Source organism: Miscanthus floridulus, chromosome 17 (assembly GCF_019320115.1).
Source record: "Miscanthus floridulus cultivar M001 chromosome 17, ASM1932011v1, whole genome shotgun sequence".
Taxonomy (NCBI): Eukaryota; Viridiplantae; Streptophyta; class Magnoliopsida; order Poales; family Poaceae; genus Miscanthus; species Miscanthus floridulus.
The window spans coordinates 48,851,438-48,864,974 of record NC_089596.1 but is presented as its reverse complement, the minus strand read 5'-3'; positions in this window follow the sequence as shown (position 1 = coordinate 48,864,974).

The window sequence follows — 13,537 nt, the reverse complement described above, 5'->3', positions numbered from 1 at the left end:
GGATACTTAAAGAAGTGCAATCTAGTCCAGAATGTAGTAGTTCAGCCTAGCTGCACAGACGGTGGCAGTGCCGCACCCCAAGGGCAGGCAGTGCCAGCACCTGGACAGAACAGAAAAGTTCCCTAAGGCCATCAAGGTGCAACGTCAATCAAAGAAGACTCTCATCACTTGCTTCAAGTGCAAGAAAGAAGGTCACCATGTCAGAGATTGCCCCTTGAAGAAAGAAGAGAAGGGCGTGAGCAAGATCCAAGAGAAGAAGAAGATGGCTCATGTCAAGTTCTCCAACATGGGACACAATGCTTGTATGTGTTCCAACAAGGTCGATGATCAAGCCACACTTCCAAAGAACAAGACAAGAAGAAGCAAGAGGAAGTGTTATGGTTGTCATGAGAAGGGACATGAAATTGGCTCATGTCCTAATAAGAAAAGTGAAGGCTTGTCATCATCAACAAAGAGGTTCATTAGCAAGGTAGCAAGCAAAGTGCAAGAAGAGAAGGCTAGAAAGAACAAGAACCGCCTATGCTACACTTGCAAAGGAAAGAGACATTTAAGTAAGGATTGTCCCATGGGTAACACTTCTAAGCTCAACTTGTCAATTGATTTAAATATGCTTAGGAGGCCCAAAAATGACACTTGTGCTAGAAAGGTGATTGGTTCACCATGTGCTAGCACACAGGCCACTTGGGTGCCTAAGTCTCTTGTGACTAACCATAAAGGACCCAACATAGTTTGGGTACCAAATTGTGCTTAGTAAGTGTTGTAGGTACTTGAAGGTGATATGAAAGCTTCGGGGTGCTTGAGCAAGTTGATTGAAAATATTCACTCAAGCTATCAATCAATTCACATTGCGTATTCTTATATGGTTGACCCGAAGATGAATCAATGGGAATACTTCAAACTTCATATTCACCTCGGTAACTAGTACCTAACCCTTGCTAGCTAGCCACTTGACATGTGTAGTCTCTAATAGTTGACAAATATATGTGTGTTTGTAAATTATTAAGAGTGGCTAGAGTACTTCAAGTCTAAGTGAATCATTTGCCATATGATGTTTTTAATGGCTTTCTAGTAGAGCAAGATCTTATTCAAGTTGCAGGTAATGAGGAACCACCTTATGGAGCAATCAAGAAAATGGCCATTGATGATATAAGACCACAAGAAGTACATGCTACAAAAGTGGAAGCTCCTCAAGTTGCTGTTGTACCAAATTCTGCTGACAACTCTGATGCAGAGGTGCAGCACACCCCTGCTACAAATCAGCAGGGCGGCAGTGCCGCACCCAAGGGCGGCAGTGCCGTCCCTCCTACATAGTAGCAACTGACTCCACTCTAGTTCATAGGACAAATCTACAACCTTCATATGTGCAAGATGAAGATGAAAAGACCACCTCATCCATTACAATCAAGAAGGGTGGTAACATCTAAATCTCAAGTGCAATTTATTTGAAACTAAACTCCTTTGTGTCTTGTGTAGCCACTTAGGATAATAGAAGCACTTGAGGATATTCATTGGTTGCTGGTCATAGAATAGAAATATGATCAAAATTGAATTGATCATCCACATCAAGCAACATAGGTGACTTGACTTTCCTTTGTGGACTTCAAACCAAGAAAAACAAGATGAAGCAAGTTTATGTTCGTGCACATTATGAGTTGGTTTGATGGATTTGGAATCTTGGTACACATTGGAGGATACAAGTAGATTTCAAAATGGCCAAGAATAAAGAATCAAGCTCAAGTCAAGTCAAAGGACTTATTACTCACAAGTCAAGAACTTCCTACTTGATGGAATCTTGTCATATGTTAGATTGCCAAATTCTCATTCTTATGGGCATCTACATGCTATAATGGTTGTGAGTATCTCTTGGCATAGTTCAAATTGATTACACTATTGTTGCCATGACCTAGACATAGAGTGAAAATCTCAAGTTCTTAAATGAATAAAGTGCTATGTGAGAAATTCAAATACTTAGAGCACTTATAAAAGGAGACTTTAATCTATGGCTAGAGTTGTGAGACTAATATTTCTCTCTAAGTGATTTATGTAGTCTCACTAAATGAGAATGTGTTCCTCAAATAGAGTGTGCTATTATATGAAGGCTATCAATCCAAAACCATGTGATGTATTTTCTCTCTAGCTAATTTGGATTAGATTTGTCTATGTTAGCCACTCACCATAATATGGCTTAAATCTGCCCTTTGGACTTAAATGACCAACCATGCACATTTACATTTCCTATTCCACTCAAAAGAATGTGCATGAGACATCAAGGGAGATTTAGTCCATGTTATGAGGTTTCTCCATTTTGGTAACCCACTTGTCATCCACATATAAATGGTTACTAAATGGAAAACTAGTGCTTGTGTTACTAATGTCTTCTTGTGATTGAGCTTATTCATAGAAAATCAATAAGAAGATGTTGTGCTAATTTAATTCACAAGCTTAAAGGTTATTCTTCACCTAAAGAAAGATGTTGCTGCTAAAGGCCATTTAGATCAAAAGTTTCAGTTTCGCTTGAATCAAGTTTGAGGTTGATTTAAATAAGCTATACAAGAAGAATTCACAAGATTACGAGTGTTGATGAGAGGACTAAATGGATATAACATCTTGTATGTATTCTCAACTGAAATCACCTCAAAGATTGGACAGGAAAAGAAGAAGAATCATCGATCATCAAATCTGTCCAGAAAATTGCAAATCTGAGTTGACTGCCTTCAAGCATGGATTTGGAGATTCAAATACTGATAAATTGACCTAAAACTTTGTGAGCATGCTATACACATCTAGTACTTATTTCTGTACAATTGGTATGAAGATTGGTTTTGAAAAAAATCAGTTTTGAGTTGGTTTCTGTTAGCTTCAACAGTGCAGTTCAGATTTGAGCAGTTCTGGTAGAAAATTATTTTCACAGACCAAATGGAGTTCAAATGAGCTAAATTTTGAGAGAAGTTAGAGGACTAATAGATGAAGATCTCTACCAAATTTCATGCATATTGGGCTAGTGGTCTGAGAGATATGGATTTCTTTTTCCTTTTTGAGGATGACAGAATCTGAAAACTGACTGAATGGAATTGGATTGCATTGTGGCAATAAGATTGAGTTAGCTCTCAAGTTGGTCATGAAGAATCAGTAAATATGAGAAATATAAATTTGGTCTAAAGGAGTTTCAATGAAAGAAAAGAACTCACACAAGGGTCCAAATAAGTTGCAATCAGAGTACAAGCAGCAGCAAGTGATTGCAACTAGTTGGAACAAGAAGTAATCAGCTGAGACTATTGAATTGCAAGCAGTTTCAAGGAGTTCAAATCAGTTGAAGTATAGTGCAAGTCACTCCCTTGACCTCATATTGTTAATGTGCTTAAGTGAACTTTGTGTACTCTTGTATGCACAAATTTAGGGGGAGCTTAGCCTATATCTTTTGGGATTATTGGTTTCTTTCAAGTGTTTGATGTGCAGTCACACATATTGAAAAAGGAGGATGGGTAGTTCCTTTGGATTCTCTAGGTGTTTCACAATTATTCTAGGAGGTCTCGGTCTTTATAAACCAAGTGCTCCTGGTTTAAATGTTGAATGTCCCAATCCTTTAAATGGACCTAGATTTGGGTGAGATGGAGAAAATAATTGAAGAGTGGGCTTTCATTGCTATTTCTCCTCTCTAAGTGCTCATCAAGTACATATGATCCATCCCATTGATCTCCCAGGATCTTATCAACAAAGAGTGGTAACTCCTAGTTCATAACTTGCAAATTTCATGAATTTTACCTTTGCTCTCTGTGTGAGTTGCTCTAGGTAAAGAAAGAACTAGGAAACTAATATGGATCTTGAATGATCACAAGAGCTCAGTTTTACCACATTTCATCAAGTGAGAACTATAGCCATCCAAATCATTGAAGTCTCACCTATGATGGTCATATCAATGAAAATTTATGTGGTGATCTATCTACCTTAGTGGTGGTATGTTTCCTTGGCATAATTTCAATTGTTGCAAATTTATCATGCCTTGACCAAGATATAGGATGAACTTCCCTCGACTCTTAAACTGATTCTAGTGCATTTCACAAGTAATTCAAGCACTTGATGCACATATTAAGGGGGAGCCCATCCTATGCCTTGTGTCTTTTAAGACTAACCTTTTCTTCTAGTGAATTTGTGTAGTCTGTTATTGAGAATGAGTCTCTCATGAGTATGCTACATTGACTCAATCCAAATTGGTTATCTCTCATATTCATTTGGATTGTATTTTTATCTCTTAAGTAGCTACTCTCCATAATATAGCTTAAATTCCCTTATTTGGACTTAATTGACCAAAAGTGCCTATGTTCTTGCCTTCCACATGTATATGTATGCACTATCAAAGAAACAAGGGGGAATTTAGTGTATGTTATAAGATTCTGCAATTAGTGATCTACATGCCTTCCACATCCAAAATGATCACTAGTTGTGAAATTCTCTTGTGCAATTTAATTGATATCTCTTGTCTTTATGAGCATTTCCTAGGCAACATCAAATGTCCAGATCCGATGAGAGTAGTTGTTAGATTGTGAGTTTGAGAGTCGCTCAAAACTCTATTTTATGAAATATGCTACTTTATGACTAAATTTGCTTCGGATATGGACATGTATTCATGGCTACTATTTTAGCTTGTCATATTTTGAGTTTAGATTGTTTTATATTCATATGATCTGCTGTAGGAATCTGAATTGCTACCTGACTGATATAGTCAGGACGGCAGTACCAGCCCTCTGTGGCCGGTAGTGCCGCCCTATGCTATATCAGCCAGAGTCTTGTGTGCTTGAACTGATATGACCTATCATATGCATCACTCTTATTCCTGTGACACTTTGTTCAGCACCCCACAGTAGGCATGGATGTAGGGGGAGGTTCCCATCACACCTAAAATGTGAATTGTGGCCTTTCATGCCAAATTGAGAATTCAAATCTCTATTCACATATTTAGGAGGAGGCTCCTACACCCATGGTTCGAAAATCTCAGTTTAGATTTCATATCTTTTGTAAGCTCTAATGAGATTTATCGAGATGACTAAGCAGGGAATCAAAAAATAAGGATGATGTATAGGTTGCAGGTGTCCTAATTACAAAAGAAATTTGTCTTCAGCTGATATCTCAATATGACAACAAGAGCTAGCAATGGACTTTCAATTGATATCAAGCACAAGTTTATGATATCTCCTTGAAAATGATGATGATGAGAGATGGGCACAAATGAAATTATCTTGCATAAAGAAGTACTAGTCCCATCAAAGCACTAAATCCAAGTATTGAAATCATCTTCATGGTGGAGATTATGAGGCTTAGAACAAAGGTATATCGCTCCATGAATTCATGTGTTACCTTTGTGCATCTAGGCCTTTCCATGCTAGTGTGTGCATGTGTATGCAATTTTTGAGTCACACCATAAGTTTGTTCTTGTGGTGGTGAATAGAGAATTCTTTAGATGTTTGGTTGATGCCTCTTGTGGTGATGGCATGAGTTTGTCTCATGTTATACTGTCATCTAAGTGAGGTATGAGCCAAATATGCTAACCTCTCAAGAATCTTGACCTAAAAGTTACATACTTTGTTTGGTAGAAAATAGGTAAGAAATACCATATGCTAAACTTTTACCTACTCTTGCCCTTACTTGTCAACCATCATTTCTTCCTTTTGGTGGGGAGATCCTTTTTGGAGATTAATGCCAAAGGGGGAGAAATATTGGAGGAGAATGTAAGGGGAGAGAAATTGATATGAGGATGAAAAGGGGTAAAGGAGAGGCATACATGTAAGGTCATACATGTAAGGTTTAAAAAAATATATTGTGGTGTGTGCAAGGATAGTTTAAATTGATGCTCTTGGTAAGGACCATTTATGCTAGTGTGTGGCATTCATGCCTTGAGTGATGCTTGTTTTCTCCTAGTGCTAGTCAGGCAGGTGCTGGCAGTGCCGCTCTCTGGTGCGGCAGTGCCGCTCACTGCTGGTCAGCAATCTTTGAGTGCATGAACTGTCATGAGCATCACGGTTATCATGTTACACCTTGCACCCTATGGATGCTAAGATATAGGGGAGTTCCCACACTTCATCTTAAATATGTGCATTTGGCATTTGAGGCCAAAATTTGAATTCCTTCAATGCACACATTTAGGGGGAAGCTCACTATATAATAGGATTTCAAAATCTTAATAGTTTATCAATCTCATGTAAGCTTTAGTTGTGTTGTCATCAATCACCAAAAAGGGGGAGATTGTAAGTGCATCTAGCCCTTTAGTGGGTTTTGGTAAATTGAATGACAACACAATTAAAGGTCTAATAAGTTTGCTAAGTGTTGAACAGGAAATTGAGTCTATTGCATATACTTGTGGGTTGTATATTAACAAGTATATACAAGGTTCAACTAGTAGGAAAACTTGATGATATGCCACATTGTGCTAAAGTGAATGTCAAATTGTGTATTGTTGTATTGGAAGTTTTTGGAAGCAATCTAGTTCAAGCAAAAGACAACAATGCAAAAGGAATCAATGAAATGGCTTCTATGTTGTGGGATATCATAGCATCATGTGAAAGCAAACATACTTGGTAAATGACAATGTATAGTGGATATAAGTCGGTCTCTATATTGGTTTGCTTACATGGATAAATATATGAAAGATCAATTGGAATGTCAAGCCAAAATGAGAAGGGAATAAGGATTCGTGAATTAGCTTGACCATATTAATGTTGATCCATGTATGTCTCTATGTGAGACAAACTAAAGCTTGATTGATCTCAACATTCATATCTAGAAAATATTCAAGCAAGGATCAAAATATTGAAGAAATGTTTTTCATTGGATGCTTAATATAATGTGACTTGAGTATGGCTTGATAGGGTGAAGATAGCAAGGAAAGGGCTTCGAGGTACTAAGCGAAGGTGAAGGGCAAGCGACGGCTTGGCGACTAAGGTACTATGGCTAAGGTGAAGAAGAGAGTACTTGCATTGAGTCGAGGTACTAATCAAGCTATGAGGAGTCATATTGTGTTGAGGATCAAATCATTAGTGGAAGTGACTTGAAGCCATGAAGGTGAACTCATATGTATGGAAATAGTTCAAGTCACATAATCAAGGTATAATGAGAATAAGGAAAACATATTCGATAATAGTTCTCAATTGCCAAATAAAGTGGCAACCAGCTCAAAGGCATTTACATTCTTTTATGCTTTGAATTTGAGTTTAGGGAAAGCCGTACTATAAAGAGGGATTCTAGTACAGTTGGTCAACTATGCAACCAGATGCTCAAAACTTCAGATCTACATCCTCTTACCTAGCCAAAGCAGCCAGCCAAAAATCTCTAGATTCTACCTGTTTTGGCTAAGGCGGCAGTGCCGTCCTATGAGGGCGGCAGTGCCCGCCCATAAATGACCGTTGGGACCCAAGAGGTATAAATACCATTTGGACCAGCCCACAATAGAGAGCCTTCTTCTCCAATGGGTCAGTTCGAAACTGAACAGACCAAAGCTCACCTCTCTCTCCTCTATTGTTGCTCCTTCAAGCTCCCAAGCAATCCTTGATTTTCACCATCAAAACTTGAGAGAAAAGGCAGCAAAACTCGATTGGAGAGCAGATCCACTGATTCCCAAAGTCTAGGAGCATTTGGTTCACGTTTGGCTGGTGGTTCTAGGGTTTGTTACTCTTGGAGCTTGCTCCTAGCCGGCTAGGCGTCGCCCTTGTACTTGCCAACTTGTGTGGCAGCCTTGGAAGGTTTGTAACCTCATCCTGCAGTTAAGAAATTACCCCTCACTTCAAGAGTTCATTCTCTTGATTTGAGAACGAGGGCAAGGCAAGCCTTGGTGGTGAGCCAATCCTGTTGTGGATGCCTCAACAACATGGACTTAGGCAAGCCTTGGTGGCGAGCTGAACCACAGGGATAAATTTTGTGTCCCGCAGTGCTTCACTTTGTGTTCTTGCTAGTTCAACTCTTTGCTAGCTGTTGTTAGGGTTTTATAGCTCGATCCTCTCTTGTGTGAGATTTCTATGGTATCCAGTCTTCGAACTAGATTTTGTCTTTCTGTTGTAGGATTGAGTAGCTGAGAGGGTCAGGTTACTATCTATGAAATATCAACTGCTGTCTGCTTTATTTTTGAAGAGCGGCAGTGCCGCCCTATAAGGCCGGTAGTGCCGCCCTCTGTTCTAATAGAGTTTCGAGTTGAATTTTTATAGGCCTATTCACCCCCCCTCTAGGCCTCCTAGGCGACATCAAGGTCCTTTCAGTAATCACTCAAGTAATGCAGTTGGATGCTCTCCAATCTCATCAAATGATGAATCAATCAAGCAAGATGAGTTAGCGAGGAATGACTATGCTCACTAGGGTGTATTGTCAAAAGAAATGGCCAAGAGAATGAGCCCAAGCTGTCCAACATCTATTTATAGAGCGCCAAGAGTCAACATACGCGTGGGGCTCAAAATCCCTTTTCTGTGCACTGACTGGATGCGTCTGACAGGATGACCGAACGCGTCTGGTCACAGCGTCCGGTTGCTGCGTGCACACCATGTGTAATGTTCAAACGAATAGAACCGTTAGCGCCCAACAGGTAGCACTGCCACCAAGCACGTGGCTAGGCCACTGCCGACTATGCTCGGCCAAGCCGCCGACTACGCTCGGCCAAGCCGCCATGACCACCTCCTCCGCCTATTCCTCCTCTCCGTCTGGCGCACCTTGGCCGAGTCAGTGATCGCTGGAGCCACCCTGGTGTCAGTCCGCCGCCACCTCTGTTGTATGTGCACGTGGTCATGCCACCGTGGGCCACCTCCAGGCGAGCCACGTCATACCTGGGAGCAGCGTTTGAGGCTGCCGTGGCCCCCGCGACAGCACTGCCACCGGCGAGCCGCCCCATCGAGCGGCGGAGTGCCTCCCCTGTTCGCTGCTATGTTTCAAGGTAGAAGGACTCAAACGCAAATAGAAACTCTTTACCATGTTCACTTTGCAAAAATGCTAGACTCATAAATAGTCGGGGACTAGTTAATTCAGGGAAAGTTCAGGGGTCTTCGTGCATGATTGCCGCCACGCCTAGGCCGCTCACGCCGCGCCGTGGGCCATGGCCTATGGCCACGCACGTGCCCCCCCTCCCTGCCTGGGCTGTGTGTTCACGTGGGCCGCTGCGGCTGCGGGCTCGCCACGTAGCCCAATGCCTGGAGGAAATTTCATTTTCCTTTTTCTTATTTGCAAAAACTTCATAAATCCGCCAAAAAGTGTAGAAAAATCACAAAAATACCAAACCAATTTTGTTAAGTTTCTAAAATCATGATCTATTTGATAGTGTATTTTGTCCGCATAGGTTTGGTATGTTTTTAGGGTTGCTCTAATTATTTTAACGTGCTTAATATTGTTAAGACATAAACTTGTAGGAATTTTCGTGATAAATCGGTGATAGTGTTAGCTCTAAAAATTTCGTAGTAGGTTAGAAGTGTTATCAGGTATTCTCGGTAATTTTTGTAGCTACAGAGTAATTAAATTGCTAAGATAGCAAATGAGCCCTAGTTTGAATATATAGTAAATCAAATAAATGAAATAAAGAAACACCTTGGAATTGTATAACTAAAACACTTGTTGGGAAATGACACCTTTCTTGACAATGTTGATACGTAGATTAGTACGTTAGTCATTAGAGCTAGCTTGTTAGTTCATAGTATGTACTTTGTGTTCAGAGTTGTTGTTGCCTAGTTAATTAACTGTTGCATCATCTCTGCATCGCATTGCATGCCAAAATAGGGACGATGATGGATCACGGAGTCATCAGGAGTTGCTAGTGAGATGGTACTTTTGGAGATCGTGTCACCAAGATGGAATACTAACTTTTGGTTATATGTTACCCAGGCAAGCCCTGGTGCATAACCCCTACCTTTCTGCACTTTATATTATGTTTGTGCATTAAGTTTTAAGGAATTGAATGAAACCCACTTTCATATATATCCTTATCCTATGAGTCTTACTAGTATGACAGGATTGTGTAGATTGCTATGCTACAGGACTCCGGTAGAAGTCGAGTGATTGCCTGTCACTCACTGAGAAATAGGAAATATATTATTGTTGTTACTATATTATTATCACCTGAAATATATATGAATGATAATTGGAGATCAGGCGGAATGGTACTTTGGATCTGGACTTGGTTTCGCATTCGAGCGAGGCTCAGATTGCATTTGTTCCAGTCTATGTCGGTTAAGGTCCGGCAGTTGCATTGGGTTACTAGGCAAGTCACAGACTTATTATCCTGAACACATACTTGTGTATGGGTGCAGGAAAGGCTTAGTTGCTCTCTTGTCATGGGTTTTGGCTCTTTCTGGACCGACTGATTGGAGGCAGGAGATGGTGGAGGTCTAAGCACCTGCACTAAGTCCAGGACTTAGGAGTGGGGGCTTAGAGTCCAAGTTTGAACGGAGACCTGGACCCCGTGATAGGAGAGTGGTGGGTTGGTCTTGCTTGTGCCTAGAGTACAAGCGGGGCTTGTGTTTCAGGATACCCAGCTAGGCACATTCATTCACGAATTGCTGGATGATCTAGTATGGCTTGTCTACAGTCTAGCAGCAGTAGTAAGAACTAAAAGATGAAAGATGGTAAAATGATTCTGATTGCTTACCACCTGCTTGAAAGTAGCACTGGTGCTTACATAGAATGATTAGTTAATGAACTAATGCTGACTGCTAATAAAATTGAATATAAGGACAGCACGCTTAGAAATGCTTCCTACAGATGCAACAAACCCACAAGCAGATAGCCTTGCATAACCTTGGAGTCTTTTCTTTCCTCCTAGTCGGGTAAGTCTTGCTGAGTACAATTGAGTACTCGGGGTTTTTATTTCCCCATGTTGCAGGTGACAGGCGGATGCTAGAGCTGACTCTTGTGTGTGGATTCCTTCTGGTGGGCTCAGAGAGGATTTCTTTATGCTGTGCTCATAGTTTTATTTATAACTCTCACTAAATGTTTTTATAAATAGAAGTTTTATAATCTATTGTCATAGTTGATATATCAATTCTTCATCATGTCATGAATAGATATTTATTTCTGCTTGTAACTCTGATCACATGTTTATATTCCGCTGTTAAGTTAAATTGTTCATAACTCTGATAACATGGGTATATTTCGCTGTTATAATCCATAAATATTATACTCTGATGCTACATGGAAAGTGATGTAAGAAATGATTTAAGAATGTTGTATGCTTTATTCTCTCATTTGTGATCCTAATGGAAAAAATGTGGATTTTTTTTGTTCTCCCTTGGGGTGTGCTCGATGGAACTACGTAATTTGGTGTCTTCCCTTGAGTACTTAGTGTCTAATGAAAGACAAGTACTTCTGGGAGGCATTAGATTAGGTGGTTCTGCCACAAGTGGTATCAGAGCATAAATGAGGAAATAAAGCTTCAAAATCATTTTCTCAACTCAAATTTAACAACCATTTTTGCAGAAAGTTAGGACGTTGCATGCGAAGTTATATAAGTAGCCCTATTACTATGGTTATGTATCCAGGATAGATGGCACTCTACTGACTTAGGTAGGCTTAATCAAGTTTTCTATAGGTACACTGACCTCAAGCATAGTCCGATAGTATCAACTAGCTACAGGGAGAGAACGATGTGCCAAAAATCTAAGAACGGTTGCCCTATATGTTGGCAATAGTTGAAGGATGTATAGGACGTGCATTCATGCATATTCCATTTGTGCATTATAGTGCTCGTATTGTTTGCAGATACGCTACCCATAGGTGTCATGTGTGTCGTATTGTGCACGACTGACTCGTTCCTGTTCTAGAGTTATCTCTGCACTATGGCTTCGTGCTCCATGTTCGCCTATGGTTCACGCCGATCGTGATCCCACGTCTTCTCGTACTCTTTTTTGTGCTCTTGTCGGACCCTTGCCCTACAGTCATACTAGTTATTAATGGCCTCGGACATCAGCTCGCCTTGAACTGTGCGAAAAATTTGGTCGATGCATTCGTAAGTAATCCCACACAGGAACCTTGGTGGACCAGTGCTAGGACCACTGACCACTCTGCCATTATAAGTAGGGCCTAGCCTAGCCATTGGTACCACCACTCGGTGCATTTTAGATCGCCTAGCTTTTTCTTTTGAGCAAGCTTTTCGCTCAGTCCTTCTTTGCAACCACCGTCAGGGATGGCAGGAGCCTGGATTAGTAGTTATTGCCTGAATATTGAGGATTTTCCTAGAATCCTACATGCCACCCTAGCAAAAACTTAGAGTCAAGGATCAGTCCCTGAGTATGAGGGACCATGAGTATGAAAAGCATGGCACTGAGCGGTGTGAGGTTATCCGTCTATATTGGAAAAAGTGAAGAGTTCCCTGACATCACTGAAGCCTGGAAGGTGACCGCAACCGGGTTTTGCTTCGTCGACACCTACCAGGTTGTGGCCCGTAAAGCCTTGTGGTATCTTTGCTAGATCTATGAAGAGCCCATTGCTCGTACCCCGATGAGGTCCTTTCCACCCTTGGAAAAGAATTGACGAAGATGGAGGGCTCGCATGGAGGCTTTGCAAGGGCGGTATGCACAAGAAGACAGTCTAACCGTGGTGCACTTGACCACGTACCTGCTTGCTCTAGATGATCAGTATAACTGGCAAGCCTCGGAGCTGAGGAAGTGCCTCCAGCGAGCCGAGGAAGCTGAGATCTTCTCTAGGATGCTCCTGCTGTAGCATGCTGAAGCGCATGCCAGTACGGTAGCCACAGAGAGTCAGGAGACTACCATGTCGGAAGCCCTAAAGGAGGCTGAAGATTGACATGTCCATCAGTTGGGGGAGGCCTACCTGGTCACCAGGGCCAAGCGGAGGATGCTGGCTGCTGAAAGGCAGGATCCCTTGACCATGGAGGGAATCCCTGTCCATCCGCCAGAAAGAAGGAGAACCGGTGTTGTAGTACCGTCAGCACCTCCACCCTCGGAAGTGTCAGAAGTAGAACCCTTGATTCCTCTCACTTAGCCACTGCCAAGAGAGGAGGCAGATCCATAGTCAGGACGATGGAAGAATCCACCGAGCCCGAGAATGAAGATGCGTGGTCCAAAGTAGATTAGTTGCCTTACGGTGATGTACCCATAGTTAGTAGTGTCTTTTGTCGCTGTTCACCAGTATCATAATCTTTCTATTGTATTTCATCCATAGTTATTGAGGTAGTCTGGTTGTAGGAAAGGAGAATGATGTGTCGAGAATGGGAGAGTGTGTGCATGTATGTTGTACCCACATAAGACCATCGGAATATGTATTTTATTTATTTTGCTGTGTTTGTTGCGTCCATCTACCCTTAAGTTTCGTGAGAAGTGCTTAGGGTTTTCAAGGGTGATATTAAGAGGGTTACAAGAGAAGTTACCATTCAGATGCCAGCAAACCAGTCGTGATTGGACAACATAGGACACTGTATCAACTAATTGTGAATGTCCCAGCAGAACACTTGAATCTCATTAAATCAAATCCATCGTTGGATTTGAATTTCTTATCCCTTGTTGCGAAAGAAACCCTTGTTGTTTGAATCTTCCCTTGCAATACTCCTCTGATTCTGTGGCCT